A 25,441-nucleotide genomic window follows, 5' to 3' on the forward strand; every position below is an offset into this window, starting at 1 on the left:
CTAGCTGTGAGATCATGACCTGAGCCGAAGTTGGCCACTTAACCAACTGAGCCACTAGGTACCCCGATATGTAGAGTTTTCTTAACACAGGATTTGCTCAGCACCCAAAGGCAGAATTCAGTGATGAAGATGTGTGTGTGTGTGTGTGTGTGTGTGTATACACATTTTTTGTTTGTTTGTTTTTTGCTAAGTCCTAGATATTGTTCTAGGTCTAAAGAAGCAGAGACACAATCTTGTCCTAAAAAGCACACAGTCAAGCTGGAGAGACAGACAGAGAAGAGCGAATCACCACATGTCATAATACATGTTTTAATGAGTGCATCAGTAAAGTTGTGGAAGCAAAGATGAGACATGTGGAGAATTAATTTGCTGTAGAGAAAGACTGGAAGTATCACCATTTATAGGCAATAATTATAGTCCAGTAATTTTAAGCTGGACTTTGAAAGAGTAAGGACGTTATAGGATTTGTGAGGAAGTAAGATTGGATTATAGTTTAACTCCATGTTATATATTTTGTAAAAAAAGATTCTTTTAAAAAATTTTTTAATTTTATTTAAATACAAGTTAACATATAGTGTAATGATTTCAGGAATACAATTTAGTGATTCATCACTTACCTATAACACCCAGTGCTCATCCCAACAGGTGCCCTCCCTAATGCTCATAGCCCATTTAGCCCATCCCCCTACCCAACACCTTTCCAGCAACCCTCACTTCGTTCTCTGTGTTTAAGAATCTATTATGATTTGCCTCCCTCTCTCTCTTTTTATCTTATTTTTCCTTCCTTTCCCCTATGTTTATGTTTTGTTTCTTAAATTCCACATATGAGTGAAATCATATATGTACCTTTCTCTGACTGACTTATTTCGCTTACCAGAATACACTCTAGCACCATGCACATTGTTGCAAATGGCAAGATTTCATTCTTTTTGATTGCCAAGTAATACTCTATCGTATATATATATATATACCACATCTTTATCCATTCATCCATCGATGGACATTTGGGCTCTTTCCATACTTTGGCTATTGTTGATAGTGCTGCTACAAATGTTGGGGTACATGTGCCCCTTCGAATCAGCATTTTTATATCCTTTGGGTAAATACCTAGTAGTGCAATTGCTGGATCATAAGGTAGTCCTATTTTTAATTTTTTTTAGGAATCTCCATACTGTTTTCCAGAGTGGCTGTGTCAGTTTGCATTCCTTAAAACAGGATTCTTAAAGTGGGTGTTTACTATGTGACAGGAACAGTGTCAGGCACTTAAAATTACCAAAGCCTATTTAATTCTCATGACAACTCTATGGGAGAGGTAATATCAAAATCCCTTGTGCTGGTAAGGAAATTGACACTCAGAGAGGTTAAGTAACTTATTCAAGGTCACACAGCTATGAACTGGTAGAGTTGGGAATTGAATCTCGTCTGTCTGACTGCAGAGTCCTAATGCATAATGACACTTTTGCTGTGAAGACAGGTATTTCACTCATCATCCTTGCATTATCAGTATTTTAATGGGAACTTTTTCCTTATAAATGGTGGTCTTATTAATTAGCACACCATATTTGAGACCCCACTAGGAACCTGCTTTCCAGAACTGAGACTTATATGAGGTCAGGGGAGTGTGGTGCCTGCCTTGGGATCTGGGACTATCCATTTCCATGTCAGTTTCACTACTCAAGTGATCTTGGAAAAGTTACATACAGTCAGACAGCCCCATCTCCTCATCTCTAAGATGAATGTAAGGACCAAGTATTTAGTAAGGTTAAAGGAAAGGACACGTGTGGACGGCTTAGCACAGTGCCTGGCACATAATGAGGGATTCATGAAGGCATTGGTCACTATATACATTTCTAAGTAATTTTCAATCTACCAGCTCAAATGACCCCAACCTTTGTAGGAAAACTGTCCTCAAAGTTTGCTTTGGTGTCAGGACTAGAAAGTAACATAACGTCATGTAAAACATTTCTGTAACTCAGAATGACCTTCATCCCAGTTAGTCTTAGTTAATACGATTCTCTTTTACTTTATTACTGATTCTGGGTGTTTATGCAGTGTCTGACAAGCCTTAAGATTCCACATGCATTTTAAAGTGTTAATGCTTACCTAATAGACCGTGTCAGCTTAGGGGTGAATCGTGGTAATTATATTAGAGGCCTGCTATGGTGCTGGCAAATGTGATCTACCCTTTGACTTCCTGGAACCTACATTCCATGATACCCTCAGCTGAGACTCTTGGTTGGCCTGATTTGGGGCAGGTAGTTTTAAATAACCTCAAATCCTTCCCATCCCTCCAGCAGCTCTGAACATGCCAGGGCACTGGAATCCACGAGAGTTCTGAATCGCCTGTCCACCAACCAGTGTGGAACTCGGGGACTCACCTCTTATCCAACCCCTCCTTCCCCTGAATTGGGATACTCCATGCTTCTTGGCCCCTAGCTTCCAGAACTGGGCTTCAGCTTGGCGACTCAGGATTTTGTTCGTCTAGACCCAACTTAGACTTGCCCAGGCATTCAATCGCCCAACAAATGACTATGTACATGCCAAATTGGAATTAATAGAAATCAATATTAATACTTTTTAAAGTTTATTTATGTATTTTGAGAGAGAGAGAGCGCACAGAAGGAGCGGAGACAAAGGAAGAGAGAATCCCAAGCAGGCTCCAAACACACAGCATGGAGCCCAATGCAGAGCTTGAACCCATGAACCATGAGATCATGACCCGAGTCAGTCAGACACTTAGTTGACTGAGTCACCCAGGCACCCCAATATTAACACATTATTAACTAAAGTTCACACTTTATTCAGATGTCCTTAACTTTTACCTAAGAGTTTTTTGTGTTTTTTTTTTTGTTTGTTTGTTTGTTTTTGGTCCTAGGATCCTATCCCTGACCTCACATTGCATTTAGTTGTCATGACTCCCTAGGCTCCATTTGGCTGTTAGTTTCTTGGATTTTTGTGTTTGATGACCTGGATACTTTTGAGGAGTACTGGTCAGGTATTTCATGGAATGTCTTTTAATTGGGATTTGCCTGATATTTTTCTCATGATTAGACTAGGGTTGTGGGTTTTAGGGAAGAAGACCACAGGTGTATAGAGCCATTTGCATAACATCATATTAAAGGTGCCTGCTGTCGACAGGACCTATCGCTAGTGATGTTGATTTGGCTGAGCTGGTATTTGTCAGGTTTCTCCACTTGAGAGTTACTGACCATGCCCCTGGCCCCTTCCCATCCCTACTGTTTCTCTCCTGTACTCTTTTTGACCAACAAATACCATCAGGTCACCACAAAAGGATAGCACAGATAAAAAGAGCTTTAGATAAAAGCCTGAAGGAGGTTGGGAGATCAAAAGAGTGAGGCTATTCTGTTTTGAGTTTAATTTTTTTCTGGGTCCAGTGGACAGAATTTTCTTTGAGAATAATGAGGAGCAGGCTGCAGACAGGTATGTTAGCACAGGGACGGGCCACACTGACTGGAGTGACCCCTGTCTCTTCACTCTGGTGGAGGCCAGGCTGCATACTGGAGGACCACCCATGCTGGAGGACTGTCCTGCTGAATCACATTGGGATCAGCTTTCACCTGACTAGGTGCTACGAGCAAAGTGGCTGGGGGTGGCCCTGCTGTGGCTTGAGCCAGGGAAAGTCTGACAGGCACCAGTTAAAGACGGTGGTCAGCAGCCTGGTAGGAATGTGGAGAAGTGACCCAGTTGGTCTTGGAGAGATGAGGATTCTGAGTGAATTCCTTGAAAGGAGATGAATGAATTTCCTTTTGCTTTCCTTTTCGCCAGTGGCCACTTAATTAATGGAGGGGTAGAGGACCTTGAAGCAGAGTCAGGATGGATGGCCTCATTCTAAGCAGACTTGTTTACCATCCTGTAGAAGGGGAAGGTGGCAGCTCCTGTTTAGGGCTGTGCCACAGAAATGAAGTCAGTGTATATAGGGAGAGGGAGGTGCAGGGAAACATTAAGTGGAATGCGGCCAACTGAGGAAACCAGTCACTCCAAAATTTTCCCCCTGATGCATGGATCAACAACTTTGAGTGTCCTTCACATTCTTGGAGAGAGAAGTTTCACTGTTGGAGCATCTACATCTATGGCTGGGTAGGGGTGTGTCCCGGAGAACTGTGGCATCGGCTGTGGTCTTTGGCACCCATAGGGGGGCACCCCTCAACCTTAGCTGCCAGTGACAACACACACCCAGTCTCCAAGCTTTAGCTTTTTTCTGTTAGGTATGATGAACTCATTAATGCCTCCACCAGGACAATCCAAAAAACTGATATTGAGTAAAGGAGGGGGGTGGTTGGGATATACACGGTATTTTTCTTGGACCACTCTCCCCCTTCTTCTTCTTTTGCCATCTAGAATTTATCCTTGTAGCCCTTTTCCCTTGGGAGCAATGATTTACCAAAACAGTAACTATGGGACCAAGTTTGTAAGGTTTTCCCAACTGTATCCCACCATCCAAAGTGGGACAAGTACAAAGAGTTCTGGTTGATCCAGATCATGGAGGAATCTACAGGTATCTTGAGACCTGTCTACAAACCCAGCCAATCTAGCCGAAATATTTGATAACTCCCTATCCCTAGTCATTTCAGCTTTTGCACAAAATGGAATCTAGGTAGTTACATGACTAAATTCACCTTTCTGATTACTGCCGAGCATCTGGGTTAATCACTGCCATGTAACCCATTGTTCACATAAGCCAGGGTTTTATGAGTCTTACTTCCTTTGACCTTTATTCTAACTGCCCAGTTAACCGACAACATGTGTCTACAAAGTGAAAAAAAGGTCCACTTGCTTTATACTGAATTCGATAATATCTGACCTTGCTCCTCAGCTATAGTGTATATTGTTTAGATCATGAAATTGATGAGGCGAAGGAGAAGGGATGCTGAGAGGGAAATAACCAGAATGAACAGGAGCAGAGAGGAAAGCCCTCACAGTGCATTTTGCTTACATTTAAATTAACTGATGCTAATTTATTTACTTATTATATTTATGGGATGCGCCCATTGCTTATTAGCCCCTGGGTACATCTTAAAAGGATCATAAAAAGAGACACTCCTTGTCATTATGGCTAATTAACATTCAAATTGACTAACTAACTAACATTTAAGCGCTAAGAATAAAATCGGTCATGGGCCAGTCAACATTTTCATCAAATGTCCTTAAATAGAATCCATTAGTTGTCCCTCCCCCCCCCCCTACTTTTCTACCTGCTGCCAAAAGATCTGACACCAGAGAGCATAGGAATTGATCAGGGGAGCTGGGTTGTTACTGTTGTGATATTTGATACCTGTTGTGTTTCTGGGCTCATACAAGGTAGTAGGCACAGCTTGATTGAATGGACACGGCTGCCTCCCCAGAGTGGCTTATCATCCAGCTATAACTGATACAGAAGAAACGAACACATAACATCCAGGGTTTATATGTCCTATTGTTTTGGATTCATTTCGTTCACACAGCCACAGCAATTACTGAAGCTTATAAATTAGGATGTGCATCCAATAGTAAGTTTTTTTGATTGAATATATATGCTGAAATATCCTTGAGCTACTGTAAATCTGTTCAGTTGAAACATAGGCAAGACAGGGAGAAAAACTGATTGGCCACCTCTGATGGTTCTTTCCATCATTTCTAGTAGGAGGGGAAGAGACAGGGCAGGAAATTCACTTTGCAGTCATTTACCTACCCAAGTAAATGTCAACATAAACACATAGGGGTCCCATGTTAAAATTATGTCCGTATTTAATTTTTTATCCCTTCTTCCATTTATGTTCTTGATTTCTCCCCCTGTCCCCCACCTCTTTCAGCTCTTAGTTGAGGTTATGCTGAACATATTGTCTGAAATAAATTGGGGAAGTCTGAGACCAGGCAGGGAGAAAATACACACTGTGAGCTATGACGGTGTTCCACTAAGTATGGTGGGGAGGCTCCTTCCTGTCAGGAGAGGTCCAGGCTGGATCTGGACCTCCGTATCCCCAGCTGTACGAAAGGAGATTGGGCTCAGCTGATTCTGAGAGCTCATCTCACTGCCCCCCAGTGAACTTTTCTTTCTTAGTGAACTTGCCCATGAACATCCTGCAGATGTGGCTCAGGATGGCGGTTGCAGGAAACTGTTGGGCTCACGTGAGGATGCAGATGTTTGGTGAGAATGCTCTGAAGATTGAAGGTCAAACCAACTCAAACAACCTGACTCAGTATTTTCACTTTAATCAGACGTTGGATAAATTCACATTTCTTTTTTTACTTATTTAAAAAAACCTTTTTAAGTTTATTTATTTTGAGAGACAGAGAGGGAGGGAGGGAGAGAGACAGAGAGAGAGAGGGAGGGAGGGAGGGAGGGAGAGAATCCCAAGCAGGCGCCAGTGCAGAGCCCGATGTGGGGCTTGAACTCATGAACCAGGAGACCATGACCTGAGCCAAAATTAAAAGTCGGATGCTTAACTGACTGAGCCACCCAGGTGCTCTGATAAATTCACATTTCTAAAGAATCCTAAGTTTTAAGCCATAAAAAGTGCTCCATTAAGGCAACATTTTCAAGAATCATTTTCATGTAAATCAGCTCAAACCAAATGACAGATTTATGGCACTGTGTCAAATATTGAGATGCAGGGGACTTCTTTAGAACTTGGAACACCTATGGCTAATTTTCAAGTTAGTCACTAATCTAGAGTACACTAGAGGTGAAGCAAATGGGCTCTGGAACCAGAATTCTGAAATTTCCAGACTAGCTGGTAACCTTGGACATGGTAGTTAGCCTCTCTGAGGGTCAGATTCCTCACCAGTGGAATAGGTAGTAGAACCTATCAATTAAATGAGATAATCAAATAAAGTGCTTAATCCTCTGCCTGGCATATACTAAATGCTCAATAAATTGTACATTATTGTTATTGTAGTAAATATCAATATCCTAACAACACAATGCTAATTATTACCAACTGTATTGGCTTCTTATTTTAGCTAAAATTTATTATCACCATGAGTCCTCAGAGTCTAAGGAGACATTTCAATTCAGTCTCTTCCTCTGAGATGGTAGTTTGAGTGTCTCCTGGAGGTGACCATAATGTAGACTTCTTAGCTTTTTCTTTTGAGCCTTCCCTCTCTCCCTTTTGCTGGTTCATCTCTTACTGAACACCCTAGTTCTGAGCCTTAGCATGCAGATACATAATTGCTGACTTACCTCTCTCGGTAGTTGAAGGAAGAATGTGTGTGTGTGTGTGTGTGTGCGCGCGCGCACGTGTGTGCGAGCGCGCATGAATGTGTGCCTACTGACATCCTGTCAAGACTAAGATAGTGGAAGTTCCATCTCGCCTATGAGCTATGCATCTCTAGAGGCAGATGGGATGGAAGAGAAAGGGAAGGATTCAGTAGGTAGTAAACCAAAGAAGAGATTCAAAATAAGTATCTAAAAGTGGGTAAATATGGAGAATAGTACAATTAAGGAACAAAATAGACATTAAATGTAGTATGAGTGTCCATTGGTTTCTGTTGTGGAGAAAATGGCCTTGTCTAGGATCGGCTTCATGTGCAAGGAGAGTTTGGAGGCTAGGAAATCCTAGCTAGTTTCCATCCATTCAGTGGACAGTCGATGTCTTCCCACTACGTGACCAGCTCTGTGCTTAAACACTGTAGAAGAGTGGCAGATACCAGAAGCGTGGCCTTTGCTGCAGTGGCAGATACACTAAGTTAATGGGAAGAATTATAGTAGTGATAATAGTGATTGACAACAACAATCTCAGAATTATTATTTTACAAACACAGCAGAGCAGCAGCTGTTAATAAGGAGTAGGTACCCAAAGTTAATTACTTTTAATGACTCGGTTAAGGAAAGACTGAGGAAGCAATGTATGAACAGTTTTCAGAGACAGTGACTGAGGACCTGCTTATGGTTCTGGAACATAACTGGAGGGGAGTAGAGAATAAATAAGCACCGAGCTTAGCACTTCTAATCTTTCAACACTCTGCAACTCCATCAAAGTAAAACAAGCCTGCCTTAACAAATTTGGACATAGCATCAACTTGCAGAGTGGTCTGAACAAGGTGTTCATGTGTGTTTGTGTCTATTCCATGATTCTGAACTTCTTAGAGATTTTCCTTTGAAACCATCATTAGGACAGCCTTCCCTCTACTTACTACCACCAGAGAGGGTGAACTCTGAAAACGTTATTGTTTTAATGATTTTGTAAATTAGCTCCACTTGAGGACATTCAGTGTGTGCATTAAGGTATGTTCAGAAAGGTGAAATGAGAAACGTTGAGTGAAGAATTCTAAGGATCTTGACCTCAACTCTGCTCCCCAAGGCCTGGTATTTATAGAAATAATATTGGCTTTTTGTGGAGCACTAGGCCAGCGATCTGCTACCGCCCTTCCCCGGCAGAGACAGGAGAGAGGGCTGTAAATCAGATAGAGCCAGCACAGCTCCCGCTCCAGGGCTCCATTGTGTTATCATTATGAGACATTTATTGAGTACCATAATTTCAAGAAACAGAGTGAGATGCAGTCCCTTCTCTACAGTCCAGTGACTTCATAGAACCGCCTTGTCTTGTCCCTTGAAATTCTTTTTCTCCCACTGTTCATGCAATTGTCCCAACTTCGCTGGGTCCTGCTATCTGTCACAGTCTCACATGACCCTAACCATGGCCGGTGACTAATGTGACAGCCCATTTTACAAGAACATCGACAACTCCATATAATACTGATTGAACACTTTTGGGTGGAGGTGAGGGGTCAGGTGATAAAAAGTTGAAAAAAGGGCAAATTTTACTCTTAAGGACTCCCACCTTCTTCATCTCCTTCCTTCCTACCTTTCCATTTTTGTTATGGGTGCCCGTGCAGAGTGGAGGATAAGAACATGAGCTTGAGCCATCTGAGCTCAAACCTGGCCTCCCAATTGCCAACCAGGTATCCTTGGACATGATCCAGCCGGGTCTCAACAAAATTTAGCTAAGTTCTTTTTTTCTTATCTCATTATCTCCCAATACTCCCTAATCAGGAAGTTGCTTTGTTCCTCTGTCTATTCTTTTTTTTGTTTTTTTTCTTAAGTTTTACTTATTTTTTGAGAGAGACAGAGACAGCGTGAGCAGATTAGGGGCAGAGAGAGAAGGAGAGAGAGAATCCCCAACGGGTGCCTTGCTTGTCACCACAGAGCCCGATGGCAGGGCTCAAACCTATGAAACCATGAGATCGTGACCTGAGCTGAAACCAAGAGTCAGACGCTTAACCGACTGAGCCACTGAGGTGCCCCTTGTCTGTCTACTCTTTAAATACCATGCACTTTGTTAGGAATGACCTCCTCATTACTTCCCTTGTCCTCAAATTATCCGGGATGAACAGATTTGGCAAGTGAAATACAGTCCTCAAATTATCCAGGATGAACAGATTTGTCAACCAGTTAAATTTGAATTTTAAATAAAATACCAGGTAGTTTTTTTTGTTGTTGTTTTGTTTTGTTTTTAGCATAAGTATGTCAAATGCAATATTTATGGGGTATACTTCTAAAATTTTATCTAGTTATCAAATTTAAAATTCAGATTTATGGGTCACCTGGGTGGCTCAGTCGGTTAAGCATCCAACTCTTATTTTGGGCTCAGGTCACCATCTCACAGCTTGTGAGTTCAAGTTCCGCCTTAGGCTCTGCACTGACAATGCAGAGCCTGCTTGGGCTTCTCTCTCTACGTCTGTCTCTTTCTGCCCCTCCCAGCTCTCTCTCTCTCTCTCTCTCTCTCTCTCTCTCTCAGAATATACAAGTAAACATTAAAAAAATTAAAAATTAAAAAATAAATTTCAGATTTAATGGAGAGTCTATTTTATCCAGCAACCCCCTCCCTCACTCTCATTTGCCTACCAAACAATATGTGTTATTGAAAGCCTTGCTTGGAAGTGGCAAACTCAAAAGTCTGTAGGGGCTAGGGTTGGGTACTCACAGGGTGACAGGCTGGAGAGCCTGTTGTAACCCGGAAGTGCATGTAACCCAGAAGTGCATGTAGGGCAGCAACATCTCACCTCCAGCTTGTTGTTTCTACATGTAAATAAAGGTGGGACTCATGTTGCTAATTTTCAAGTGCATTTGGAAATTAAAAAAACAAATTATGTGCTATTTGCCACTATGTAAATGTTAGAACTGGTTAAATATTTAAAAAGTTATTCATGGGTCTTTGATGCAAAAACTTTGGCTAGGTGGATTTCTTTTTTCCCCTGTAGACTTTCTGCAATAGCTCACACTAGAGATGGTGTCTCTTTCAGCTGACCTCTGTGAGTGGCTCCATTCTGATGGCCCAGTAGTTATGGCTCTGTATGGTAGATCTTGATATTTTCCAAGAAAACGATAAACTCCAAGATAGTAGGGACAATGTTCATCTTTGAGTCCCGTGGGCTCCATGTTTAATGTATTACTGGTTGAAAGGATGACTGAATGAGAGAATATGTAAATGAATAAATTCTAATTTATCTGGATTCAAGTAAGGTTATCAACAGGGCCAAGAATAAAACTAAGAAAAGGGTAACACTGAGCAAAGCCCAGAAACCTACATATTTTGAAACTATAACCAGGCAGGGACAACTTTATTCCATTATGGTGTGGCTCTGTGTCATCTACATTGTCTCCAGGCATTGTGAAATGAGTGAGTGCCTCCTCTCTACAACAGCTGCACTCCATAGGCCCCATGTGCTTCAACAGCCCATGGCAAAGAGGTTGTATAAGCAGAAGCATGCCCAGTTTACTTAGGGAGGATCTTTATGTCAGTGCACAGAGTCCAGGTGAGGATAGCCTCTGAGACACTGAAGGGGCCTCTAGCTGGTATCCTAGTTGGCTTTATCTTTGGAGTTTCAGCAGTAAATCTTGTTCTGGAAAGAAATTAATTTTAAGTCCCTCAATATTAATAGAAGCATTAAGGACTGGTATAATAAAAGTTTATTGACTAATTTTCTACCATAATATGTCTGTGATTTCTGTGCAGCCATATTATATTTTTATGAAATGGAAACACTGTGTTCATAGGCTGCATAATAATGGCAGTAAAAGAGCAAAAGATACTTTGAAAATCATTCACTGGGATCTAAGGCATTTTGGGTGAGAAAATTTAATACCATTTTCATGGGGGATGCATAGAGTAATTTACAAAAAAATAATAAGGGAATCTGCCCAACCAGGGAAATGCTAAAAAGCACATAATACAGTCATGATTGGTTCATATATTATTTGGTTCTACTCAAATGTAGACAACTTTGTAAAAGTCTTCTAGTTCATCAAGAAAGGAGAAGTTGAGGGTATGATCAAGAGTCTGTCATCAAGGGCTATACTGGTAAGTGTGATTGTTTTTCCTCTGCCATGAGATGGAGAAAAAAATAATCATAATGACAACAGGACCCATAATAGTGAATGAAAGTTAACCACTTTATTTCAGTCACTGTGTGTAGTATTTTATAGATACTGTCTCATTTCTTCCTGACAACCAACCTATACGTTCAGTTTTCTTATTAGATGAGGACACAGGTCCAGTATTTTGCCGCAGCACATATAGCTTGTGAATGACATCATTGATACTCTACCCCAAGAGGAAGTGCTTACTCACCATGCATTTAACGTGACCACCTGCTAGAGGCCACAATGTGGACACAATGGGAATGGAGCCAGGGAGCAGCAATCACATTCCAAAACCCTCTCATAAGTGCATGGAACCAAGGGGCACAGTCAGAATAAAGTACCTTTTCTGAGGACAAGAGTTAAGTGGGACACACATCAGAATCAGAGTCAGGTATGGAAACAACGTTGAGAAACACTGTAATCAAACACAGTGATGAGAATGGACTGTAGAGTCAGGGTTTTACATTTGCCCAGGAGTCAGAAATAGATGGACTAAAGCCCTAACCTATACAATTAGAGATGTAGTTGATGAGCAAGGCCAAAAACCATCTGACCACAAGGACTCAAGGAAGGTGACCTGTTCAAATTGGGCAGATTTAAAGGCTTACCAGTACAGACTTGTTTTGGAAGGGCTATCTGTGTGGTTATTGGGCCATGTATCTGTATTAAGTAATTCTAAGAGTGATGTTGCTCATATAGCAAATTGGGAATGCTGGAGAAGATTGCCATTGATCACTGAAGAATCCTTTAAACTGGTGAAGTCCAAATCTGACTTTTTATCTTTCATATTGACCTAGTATTTCTCTTTGGAGCTGCAAGCTCTCTTTTTGGAGCTTCATGCTATGGAAAGGAAAGAAAAAATTCCAGCAGCTTTCTCCATTTCCTGCTCAAACAAAGTTTATGGCCTTTTGAGGAAAGATGAACACATAGAGTAGACTGCTTTTATGGCCAATTCTGTTTAAATTAATGACTTTGAGAAGCGTGGAAGATGATATGGCAGTTGGTGTGCCAGTATCATAGCTATATTTCTAGGACACTGTCCAGTTACCTGTGCCAACAAGCCCATGTCAAGATGCCGCCATAACCCATAAAGGAACAAAATGACAGTGTTCACACTTTTGTATTATAGGTATATTGTGTCCATGTCATTGGAAGAGTTAGGTGGTTTCCCTTCCTCAGAATGTAACCATGGCAATTGTCCAACCAAAAGTCCATTCACTGGGTTGAATATAATCTTGGTGGAGCTGGCAGGGGGTGCTAAGCCAGCCTCTTCTACCTGTGGTGACAGCAGTGAGCCACTGGGGAGACAAGCCCAGTAGGACACCAACCAACAGCCCAGTGTCCAGTTGAGTGCTCAGGGACTGGGGTGGGATCAGTCCTTGGAGAAGGCAGGATCAAAAGAGGTTAGGATAGGTTCAAGTCATGCTCTGAAGAGCTCTGATCTTCAAAGTCAGAAGGAGAACAGTCCCCTTAGGAATAGGGGCAGATTTTAACACAACAGATGGAGTTGGGGACATTAGGAGCCCAGTAGCCTCAGGAACTGAGAAGGGAACAAACGGCAAAGGTAGGAACCGAACCTGATTTAAAACAACTGTGTGCATGTATCCAGGAGACTGTGCCTGGTTTCAACTGGGTACCAGCCATGTGGTGTGTAGGGCTCAGCTGAACTTAAAAGCACATGATAAGGTCATAAAACACACACTCTTCTCTTTGAATCTGTAGGAGCAGATTAAGAGTGGAAAAGATGATATTCTTCCCTACCCCTAAATATACCCAGGGCCACATTGTCATGTAATGCACTATCAAGGTATAGTGTAATGGAATGAGCATGAGTTTAAGAACCAGACAGAGCTGCTATCAAATGCTGGTTTCATTCCTTGCACCTGTGTCAACTTATGTATCCCTACTAGACCCCACTTCCTCATTTGTAAAAGGAATGTAATCATATCTACCTCATAGTGGTTTCTAAAAAATAATTGAGAATTTAAAGTACAGACCCTGACCCAAAGTATATTTTCAATATTGCTATTAGTAATCATGACAATGACAGAGTATCATTTTAGATCTTTCCTTATTGGTAAACAACTTTTTCTTTCATTCAGTCCACTATTATGGCTATAGAAAATGGGCCAGGCTGAATGTCACTCTGGGAAATAAGAAGATGTAACAGTGAGAAAACCAGTGATAGAAAAGAAAGAAAGAGGTCCACCTCTTGTAGCTCTGGTAGGTTCTGGGAAGGAGAAGAGAGGCAGACAGAAGGCAACTGGTTAGTCATACCCACCCTGGTTTCCATTCTCAGGGCTAAAGTGTTTGGGGGGAAAATGTAGGTGAAGAGGGTTCGGGAGAGATTGATTCCTCTATTTAGAAACCTGGAAGACAAAGCAGAGAGGTGAGATGGCCATGTAGTAGGAGGGTCCACCAGCAAGGTGAGGTGGCTGCAGAAAAGTAAAAGTGATGGGCCGGTGTAATGGGTATATTGCTACCCTCTCTAGATACCCCCTTGACCAGCCTGTGCACCTCTCCCCAGATACTGTGTTGACTGTGACAAGAAACAAGAGAGAGAGAGAGAGAGAGAGAGAGAGAGAGAGAGAGAGAAGGGGAAGGAGAGGCAGAGAGAGAGAGGGAGAGAGAATCCCAAGTAGGTTCCACGCTGTCAGTGCAGAACCTCATGCAGGGCTTCATCCCATGAACCATGAGGTCATGACCTGAATGGAAATCAAGAGTCAAGATACTCAATGGACTGAGACACCCAGGTGCCCCTAAAAAGACAATTTAAGTCAGAAGAAACTGAGATACCTTGATTTGAAATTTAATACTTTCCTTATTTGGTGGGATGGGGTCTTGGGAGACACGAAAGAGGCCACATTGTCTTTGTGTGTCTGAGCTGGAGTGGGAGCACATTTGTGGCCGAGTTCCCTGGGTGTTATAATTACTGTGGGCATCACCCTATTTGCTCCCCGTGGGGGTGAGTGTGCATGAATCAAAAGCCTGAAGCCCATCCCTCTGGGGATACACAACCTCCTGGCCAGCTGACAGGAGTAGCAAGTTCACCATGGGCATCTGGAGAGAGAGAAATCTACAAAGTGTGTAAACTTGTCATAGCCTTTGGTGCTTACAAAGATGTGACTTGTTGCTATAGCGATACCTCTGGGACAAATGGGTTATAATAGGAAAGTGAAGGAAAGTGAGCGAAGGCTCGGGTAGGTCTGGGGAACTTCCTTTCTGGCTGATGCGGTAAACTCCCTCCTTTGGGGATGCAGCAGGGCACTCCAACATCAGCTTGGATTTATAGATCTTCACCACTGAACTCTTCTCATTGTCAGGCATGACAGACGCTGTACTCCATGAAACATGAGTAAGAGCCTGCCAGGCAGTGTGGTAATATACTGCAGCCTGCGATTGCCATGCCCTGTCTAGACCTACCTTCCCTTTTTCTTCCAACCTGGAGCACAGTTCTGTGGTTGATTTTCCCCTCCACCTGGGCTCAGATGAGTTCGCTCATCCATTTCTCAGGAAGAGGAGCCAGTTGAAACAAATAAATAAAGTGGAAAGGAAAGACAACTCAGCAACTCAAACCCCTCCATTGAGCTGTGACTCGGGAATTATAGCACATTGTATTAAACCATTTCTTCTTGATGCATTTGGGGCTGCGGAAAAGCCGACAGAGACATATGGGAAAGGCCCTGTTAGCAGCATTGGGGCTGTCGTGTGATAAATGACACAATATGTCAAGGAACATCTGTTATCCATCATGCTTCCTTCCTTGGAACACTTGGAATGAAGGGAGAGAGAGAGTGTGTGTTGGGGAGGGGGTTGAGGGGGGTACATATTAAGAGAAAGCAAGACTAGACAGTTGGAAGAAGATGGGAAAAGAACCGCTGACCCTCAGAGAGCCAAAGTGATTCAGGAAGACAGGTTAGCCAGAGCAAGTCCCTCTAGTGGCAAGTCCTGCCATTGTCCCTTTCCTCTCTCTCCCTTTGTTTTATTTTTTAAAAATTTAGCTAGTTGAGGGTTGAGTGTATGAAACCATCATGCCGTCAGGTGAGGGATTGGGCCTGGCTGCCCAGCTGTGCTGGTCCTTTCCTTCTCCTCTGGAGCTGCGTTGGATCTCTCCAGGCCAGACAGACTCAATCAAGCATCCTGCAACTTCTTTGGCATGACAGGCTATGTTAGAAATGTCTGAGAGAATTCTCTGAAGCCTGCACCTGAGGGAACTTACATTTTGGATTTCTCAGCATTTCATTTTTCTAACGTTCCTATCATGGTAATGTAAATGGTCCGTCTTCCCTATCTGGATGCAGGGTTTTTGTTGTTGTTGTTGTTGTTGTTTGTTTGTTTTTATTTTTTTGGTTTTATTTGCAGAACATCAACATTTTTATTTATTTATTTATTTATTTATTTATTTATTTATTTATTTATTTACATCCAAGTTAGTTAGCATACAGTGCTATAATGATTTCAGGAGTAGATTCCAGTGATTCATCCCTATGTATAACACCCAGTGCTCATCCCAACAAGTATCTTCCTTAATGACCCTTCCCCATTTAGCCTATCCCCCAATCCTCAACCCCTCCAGCCACCCTCAGTTTGTTCTATATACTTAAGTCTCTTATGTTTTGTCCCCCTTCTTATTTTTATATTATTTTTGCTTCCCTTCTCTTCTGTTCATCTGTTTTGTATCTTAAAGTCCTCATATGAGTGAAGTTATATGATATTTGTCTTTCTCTGACTAATTTCGCTTAGCATAATACCCTCTAGTTCCATCCATGTTGTTGCAAATGGCAAGATTTAATTCTTTTTGATTACTGAGTAATATTCCATTATATATATATTATAATATGTATATATAAATATAAATATATAAGTATATAAATATATATAAATATATAATATATATATTATATACATATATATATGCACACATACACACACCACATCTTCTTTATCCATTTGTTCGTCAGTGGACATTTGGGCTCTTTCCACATTTTAGCTATTGTTGATAGTGGTGCTACAAACACTGGGGTGCATGTGTCCTTTCAAAACAGCACACCTGTATCCCTTGGATAAATACCTAGTAGTGCAATTGCTGGATCGTAGGGTAGTTCTCTTTTTGGTTTTTTGAGGAACCTCTATACTGTTTTCCAGAGTGGCTGCACCAGCTTGCGTTCCCACCAACAATGCAAAAGAATTCTCTTTCTCCGCATCCTCACCAACATCTGTTGTTGCCTGAGTTGTTCATGTTAGCCATTCTGACAGGTGTCAGGTGGTATCTCATTGTGGTTTTGACTTGTATTTCCCTGATGATGAGTGATGTTGAGCATGTTTTCATGTGTCGGTTGGCCATCTGGATGTCTTCTTTGGAGAAATGTCTATTCATGTCTTTTGCCCATTTCTTCACTGGATTATTTGTTTTTTGGGTGTTGAGTTTGATAAGTTCTTCATAGATTTTGGATACTAACCCTTTACCTGATGTGTCATTTGCAAGTATCTTCTCCCATTCCTCGGTTGCCTTTTAGTTTTGTTGATTGTTTCCTTTGCTGTGCAGAAGCTTTTTATTTTGATGAGGTCTCAGTAATTCATTTTTGCTTTTGTTTCCCTTGCCTCCGGAGACGTGTTGAGTAAGAAGTTGCTGTGGCCAAGACAAAACAGGTTTTTGCCTGCTTTCTCCTTGAGGATTTTGATGGCTTCCCATCTTACATTGAGGTCTTTCATCCATTTTGAGTTTATTTTTGTGTACGGTGTAAGAAAGTGGTCCAGGTTCATTCTTCTGCATGTCGCTGTCCAGTTTTCCCAGCACCACTTGCTGAAGAGACTGTCTTTATTCCATTGGATATTCTTTCCTGTTTTGTTAAAGGTTAGTTGGCCATATCTTTATGGGTCCATTTCTGGGTTCTCTATTCTGTTCCATTGATCTGAGTGTCTGTTTTTGTGGATGCAGGGTTTCTGATAATATTGTGTCATCAGAGGAAACATCCATTTGCTTTGGATTTTCCTTTGTAAAATTACAAAGGATGGGGCTGGGGCACCCAGTAAGATAAATGGATTCCTTACCCCCTTCAAAGATGCAACTGCTCATCATATTATCTGAGAGCATAAATCTGTATTAGTGAATCCAGTAGATGAGAACCAGACATCCCTGGAGCTCCAATGCTTTTATTTTAGATGAGATTGGAGGCATAAATGCTTATTGAAAATAATTACACTTTCATATTTACAGAGTCACTCTCCTTGGTGCTCATATTTCTTTCTAAGTATTACTTTATATCTTTTTAATATATATATGAATTACTGTCTTGTGTTATAGACATCAAGAAAGGCACAGGCAGTAGTAAGATGCTTTGATGCCCTCACATGGGATCACCTGGGGGACTTTCTATAAAATGCAGATCCCAAACTCCAGAACAAGATTGCGATTTGGAGGTTTTGAGATAAGGCCCATAAATCTCACTTTTTAGAAGTTTATCTAGTTGATTCTGATGATCAATATAGTGAACATATTGGTTGTATCATGAACATCAATTTTTCCCTTGTCCTGCCTCTAGGACAGAGACTTCCCTCTGTGTATTATCCCTACCACTTCTCTACTGTGCAGTTTCATTCTGTGAGCCAGACCCAGGCTTACCCCACTCAGGCCAATATGAAAGAATGAATCATAAGTTCTGGAGCTGATATAAAAGACTCTTCTCTTCTGAAGGCAGTAGATAAGATGCCCTGGAAGATGAAGATGTCAACCCAGGAATTGCAATGGACATTTTATTTACTGTAGCAAGTGAAAGATTTGCGCTACTGGGGGGTGACTGTGTACAGCCTGAGGATGAAGCTGACACTGTGGAGAGGACAGGATAGGACGAGACAGAGAGAGAGAGAGAGAGAGAGAGAGAGAGACTTGATGAGGCAATTGAGCTTCTTGATCAGGCTTGTCTGACTTGAAATTTATGTCTAGATGTTTTGGCAATATCAGCCAATATGGTGAAGCCAGTAACAGTTGAGTTTTAAATCACTCAGAACCAAAAGAGTTCTACCTGACACAGATTGCCAAATTTAGGAAACTCTGCTATAACTCTCCTTTTAAAAGGTAGAGAATCCAAAATGAGCATCAGCCACATACTTGACTCTAATAATACCCATTGGGTGCCTGCCAGGGCTAAGCACTGTTTAAGGACCGTGTGGAATATCAAGAGTTGGGAAGCCAGTTCTTATCTTCAAGGAGCTGACTGAGGGAGGAGACAGCCATATGCCTTGAAAAAGAGCTAATGATAGAACACAAAGGTGTTGAAAGAGATATACAATCACTAAAATAAAAGGATGTCAGAGGAGGAAGATCTCTCTATGAGTCAGTGAGATCAAAGCTACTTTTGAACTAGTTTCTCCTGACTGGATCCCAAGAATCATCCAGCCATCATTATTTACTAAAAAGTGTTTCTGTCTACTTTCTTGGACTGTTCTTGGGTAACTACTATGACCAAAGAAAAGCATTCTGTAAGATGTGACCCCTGACACTTTTCTGGCCTCATGTCTTCATACTTGCCCTGACCCTTCCATCCTGCTTCTGCTATTCTGGCCTCCTGGCTGTTTTGGGGACACATCAGGTATGTCCCAGACCCATCCCCCTTTGTACTGGTTGTTTCCTTTGTCCAGAATGCTCTTCGCTCTGATACATGGCTTGCTCTGCTCAGACTTCCTCTTATTAATGAGGCCTTCCTGGACCAAGTGATATCACAAAGCACTGCCCCACACAATACTCTGTCTGCTTTACTCTGCTTCATTGCCTCTATAGCACCCAGCACCATCGGACATGGTATGTGTTCCTTGGTGTATTTTTTTTCTTTAGTTTATTTACTTATTTTGAGAGAGAAAGTGAGGGAGGGGCAGGAGGAAAGGCAGAGAAAGAATCCCAAACAAGCTCTGCACTGTCAGCACAGAGCCCAATGTGGGGCTTGATCTCACAAACTGTGAGATCATGACCTGAGCTGAAATCAAGAGTCAGATGTTTAACTGACTGAACCATCAGGCAACCCCCCACCCACCTTGGTGTATTTATTATGTCTCTCCTCTCTCTATGGAAGGTAGTTCCATTTAGGGTCAGGACCTTGTCTTTTCCACTTCTGTACCTCCAGCTTCTAGAATGATGCCCAGCACAGTGCCTAAGTATTCAGTTATATTTGTTAAGTGAATGAATATGTGCTAAAGGCATGGAAAGATGTAAGAGAGCACAAAGCATATCGAGTGACTGTTCAGTATTACTGAACATAGGGAGCTGTTTCCACCAGCCACCCGTGTTTCCCTTTCCACATAAACACACAGACACCTAAATTAAATATATATGTATGTTCCTGAATCTTCAAATCCAATATAGGCACATTGGTATTAATAATACAAAATACAATATGTCTGGCATCACTTTGTGAAGGAGATTGGAAGAGGAGAGGAGGAGACCCGAGTACTCCTCCCTACAGCAATCCCATACCCTTCTTGATAATATTTTGGTAGCTTGATAGAGGCATTTTATCCCAGAAAGCATCCTGACATTTATCCAGGATTGCCTGAATTTACTGCTGCAGTTACCAGCAAAAAGCTGTCAGGTTTTCGAGTTTTCTCATCCGTAGGAAGCTGGTCAATTTATTTTATTAGAATCTTTCCCAGGGCCTGACCCTCAAATAACTGATTTTGGTGTTTACATTCTTCGTGGCAAGGTAACGAAGAGGCCTCGTCAGCCACACCGAAGCTCTAGATATCTGAGCAAAACCTAGGACCAGCAACAAATCTTTCCAGCCCCACCTATTGGAAAAAGAATTTTTGTTTAGTATAGTATATTTTTAAACACTTTATTGGCTTTGTGGCAGAAAAATAAATTGTTAAATTAATGGCAAAACAATTCATTAAAATAATTCCATACATTTGATGGGATTTCTCTTTCTACCCTCTGTTTCATGTTGGTAGTTGATGGATGCCACTTGTCTTTTTTAGGATAGTCTATTTTTTTACTCTGTTATTTTCCTTAATTTCTCTCTCCCATCTTTGTGTCTTTTGCTGGCTTTCTTTGCTCAGTGCTAAAGGCTTTTTGTGATTTCGGAGTCCATGGGGAAAACCTTAGAAAGTTCCCTTACAGGTGCACACAGAGAAAGGATTGTGAAGGCTTCTGAGAGTTCCATGTCTGTCCACATGGGAAATGCTTCAGCCTTGTCACTGACAATTCTACCCATTCAAACTCAACCCAAGTATTGGCAAGAATGCAGAGCAATTGGAACCCTTCTGAACTGATGGTGGGAGCGTAATAAGGTACAGCCAGCTTGGAAAACATTTTTTGATGTTTCTTTAAATTAAAAAAAAAATACCCTTACCAGACAATTCAGTAATCCTCACTTTTAGGTATTTATCCAAGAGAAATGAAAACATATGTCCACATGACTGTTTATAACAGCTCTACTCATAATCACCCCAAACTGGGAACAACTCAAATGTTTATCAGCAGGTTCATGGATAACGAAGTGAGGCATAGTCATACAATGGAATACTCTACAGGAACAGCATGCTGATACGTGGTGTAGCATGGATGAACCTCAAAGACACACTTTGTGAAGGAAGCCAGGCACAAAGGACTACATACTGTGGGATTCTGTTTTATTAAATTATTGAACAGGCAAAGCTAATTGAAAGTGAAAGAAAGTATGGTTGCCTAGGGGCAGGGGTGGGGGGCTGTTGACTGCAAAAGAGTATGAAGAAAATTTCTGAGGTGTTGAAAGTCTTCTATATCTTGATTGTGGTGATGACTGCATGAATGTATACACTTGGGAAAACACACCAACTGTACCCTTCAAATGGGTCCATTTTAGTGTATGTAAATCAAACCTCAATGGCATTGATTTAGAATAAAAACACACAAAATCCAAACCAAGTGAACTTACCTTTAAGGTTTAAGGACCTATCCAAGTTCTTCATCTGCCAAGCCCTTTGTCCAAAAACATACTCCTGCCTCTTCAAAACTCTAGGGACCATTTACCCATCAGGAGTCAGACAAGAACACTTCGTTAAATTATTACGAAGAAGCAAGCTCGGAATTCGAGATCTGGTTCTGCTGGCCTCTTCCTGTGGGATCTCAGGAATAATAACGAATGATAAAGACAATGAAAACAATGGGTATTTATCGATTGCTTGAAATGCCTGGCATTTGGAGTGTTTTATTTCATTGCATGAAGTACTTAGCATAGTGCCTGGTACATAACCGACCCACCATAAGTATTTAGTGAAAAACCGGACAAATCCACTCCCAGTGTCATAAATGTCTCATCATTTTATCATCATTTTATATATAAGGAAACTGCGGTCAGGGAGGGTAAGTGACTTTTCTAGAAAATCTGAGCCAATATTTGGCAAAGCAGAGTGTCAAGTCTAGGCCTCTATTTTTTGGTTTTCCATTAAAATAAATTTGATTTAATACAAATATGTGACTTCCAAGCTGGTTGATCTTATGTAAAATTGTCCTTATATTGAAATCATAATCCTGTGTTGACCAGCAGACAGTTCAAAATATGTGAACAATCTTTGTAAACTCTAAAGCTTTGTTAAACTACAAGAAATAAGCAATATGGTTAAGTATAGAATTTGGCTTTCTTTTCATCTATCATAAGAGCTAACATTTGTTGAGTGCTTACAAGATAGCACACGCTGTTTCAAGTACTGTACGGCATATATATGCATTCATTTCCTCTCAGGCAGATGTCATCATCATCTTTATTATTTATAGGTGAGAAAACTGAGGTTCATGCAGGTTTTCCCAGCCAGAGAAGCAGTAAGTGGCAGAGCCAGAATTTATTAGTTATCTCATGATCATTACTGTATGCTCTGCCATCCATCCATGTATCTGGCCATCTGTCTGTCCATCCACCATTCCATCCATCCATCAATCTGTCCATCCACTCATCCATCCATTTGTGTATCCATTTGTCCATCTGTCTGTCCGTCCATCCATCCATCTCCAGAACACTAGTTCTCCGTGTTTCTCCTTGCTACATATCTGACAAACAATGTTCATTCAATGATACTGTCACATTATTGTCACTCATGTCGGTTGACTGTGTAGATTAACAGGCTGTAAGTTATGTAGATTTCTGTGTGTCAGTTGAAATCTGGCTTGACTTTTATTATTGCCAACCTGGGCTGGGTAAATTTAACATTGTAATTCATGTCACATTTACCTGGATAATGCCATCTTAAATGGAAAAAACACAAAGAGCTAACTCCTACAGAAAGTCATCCTGAATATTCTATCTGTAATGATTTTTTTCTCCTTCTATTGAAAATCTGTCTATTGGCCAAATCAATCATGGGATGCCCACATTTGACTCTTCAGCTAAATGGCTTATGTACAGCAGTTTATTAACATTCTTCCTGAGGACCATACCGTCCTCAGGGCATAGGAGGTGACGGTGCCTTCCAGGGAAGCTGAGAAGAACCTTCAACCTCAGAGAAGACCTCGAGGGGTCCAAGTAGTTTATTCTTTGGATAGATATCCATGTCTGAAGGCTGGATCTCACATTTGGGATAAAAATCCCAGATGAGAATAAGTTCAGAGGAGGTCTGGTCAAAGTCACAGCTTGAATAGGATGTTTCAGTGAGGAAGCTGTGATTAAGCATGCCTCTAGAGCAAATAAAATTTAATATATTTCATGAAAGTTTTGATGCTTCAGTCTAAGAAAGGAATAGTTGCATTTTTTATGCAAGTCAGCTTTACCTGATTGGTTTCATCAGACAACATATCTATTAATGCCCTCACATTCAATCTTCATAACCTGTGCTATTGTGTTAACTGAGGGGGAATGGCCAACATTTGAACATCTCAAAGAAGGAGTGCCTGAGCTCTGCAGATGGATATATTTATTAGCTATTCATTTTAATAAATATATACAGAGAGGGGGAGAGCACACACTATGTTTTGTCTGGTTAGTAAACTAAATGGGAAAAAAAATCCCTTTCATTATGGAGCTTAACCAAAGTTATATTCCCCCCACCCCCACCTGGAAAACTGCAAAATAAAATATCTCTATTTCTCTATTCTTATGATGATTTTTAAATTTTTTTACCTAAATAAATAATTAATTTTTTTTTTTACATTACTAAAGTAACTTGTTTCTTAAATGCTAAGCACCAGAATAATCACTTGGTCTGCTAGATATGCAACAAACTTTGATCTTTTGTGAGCATGCACGGAGGGCTTTTTATGTGTTTTGGGCTATTGGTGGCACATTAAATTTTTTGACCCTACCAGGTAAAGGGGAGGGTTACTTAAAAGGTTTGTGGCAACCTCTTTAAGATCCCACTGGGAACAATTCAAACAGCTGAAATCTCTGCTTTCTGAAGAGGACAAAAGACCCAAGGAAAACTCAACACAAAGGGCATCATTATAATTTTGTCTTAACTCATTCAGGAGGATTCTGGAATTAGGAAAGTGTGATTAGAGTATTTTGTGTTTGGGGGCAGGTGTCCCTAATAGGCTTCAAACTTCACATCTTGTAGAAAGACTTAAGATGCATCTTGAAGCCAAACAAGATTAGCAGCATTCCGGGGAACAGTTGCAGGATGTGTCTGCCTAATAGTTATATTATGCAGGATTATGCAGGCTTGTTGGCTTAAAGGGTGTCAAGGGATTATATAAATTACCCACTTTTGAAAAATTCAAAATAAAGGTTTATTTTCTGCCAGTAGAAAAAAGGATAATGTTAGGAACACATATTACAGCCATCAGTTCTCATAATTCCTCTTTTTCTGGGCCTGGGGTGATGGAGGGCCCTAGATTCTTCCATATAGGGTCCTCTGCCTCTTTGCTCTATCAGTGAGTGCCTTCAGTCATATGAGTACAGTAGTGCGACCTTATCTGTGGTTTTACTTCCAGTGTCAGTGACCCACAGTCTACTGTGGTCCAGAAACAAATGATCCTCCTGACCTATCATCAGAAGGTCAGAAGTGGCCCAATGCTTATGTCCCTCACCCACGTTTTTCACCTCACTTCATCTCCTCACACAGGTATTTTATCATTTCATATCCTCCCAAGAAGAAGGGTGAGGATACAACAGTCAGATATTTTGAGAGAGAGACTACATTCACATGATTTTTATTTCGGTGTGTTGTTAAAATTGTTCTATTTCATTATCAGTTATTGTTGTTAATCTCTTACTGTGCCTAGTTTATAAATTAAACTTCTTCTTAGGCATGTATGTATAGTATATATAGGGTTTGTACTATCTGTGGTTTCAGGCATCCGCTGGGGATCTTGGAATGTATCCCCGTGGATAAGGGTCACTGTCCAGTATAAATGGATCTCTGGTGAGTAAAAGTGGCAAGAAGATGTGAGTAGGATAAAAGATTGCCCTGCTTTCCTTGTTGGAAGGCCCTCTTGTATTGCCACTTTTGAATATGAGTTAAACCTGGGCGTCTGGGTGACTCAGTCGGTTGAGTGTCCAACTTTAGTTCAGGTCATCTCGTGGTCCATGAGTTCGATCCCTGCATTGGGCTCTGTGCTGATGCTCAGAGCCTGGAGCCTCCTTCGAATTCTGTGCCTTCCTCTCTCTGCTGTTCCCTTGCTCAATCTCTGTCTCTCTCTCAAAAATAAATAAACATACAAAAATTTATTTAAATATGAATTAAATACAATAAGAAGACTTAGAAGACTGGACAAGATGAAGCTAATGAGCATGATTACTTAGTAATTGGAAAAAACGTAAAATCAAGCCAGTTTTCCCCAACATTCAGAGGATGAATTTCTCTAAAAAAGTGATGACTTTGAGAAGTAGACTATTAAATAAGAACACTAATTATTAGTTGAAACATAATATTGTAGTTAACATGTGACATAATTTATATTATGCTGTATTATGATGATTTGCGTGTATGTGCTAGACACTGAGCTCTCCATTTGTACCAGTTTTCTAATTCATATTTCTCCCAACATTTGTATGTGAGCAGTAATCCTATTGTCCTAATTGTGAGATGAGAACATTGAGGTGAAGAGAAGTGTGACGTTCAAGGGCACACCACCTCTAAGTGCCCATTGCAGATTGATTATCTCAGATTGTAGGCTGTTTG

At 41.0% G+C, this 25,441-nt stretch overlaps 1 protein-coding gene across 4 annotated transcripts in view; it reads left to right on the top strand.

Moving 5' to 3' along the window:
* Nucleotides 1-25,441, top strand: part of AGBL1 (AGBL carboxypeptidase 1) — a 318,376-nt gene that overhangs the window by 27,553 nt on the left and 265,382 nt on the right. The window lies entirely within an intron of this gene.

This window comes from Panthera uncia (genome assembly GCF_023721935.1).
Source record: "Panthera uncia isolate 11264 chromosome B3 unlocalized genomic scaffold, Puncia_PCG_1.0 HiC_scaffold_1, whole genome shotgun sequence".
Classification (NCBI taxonomy): Eukaryota; Metazoa; Chordata; class Mammalia; order Carnivora; family Felidae; genus Panthera; species Panthera uncia.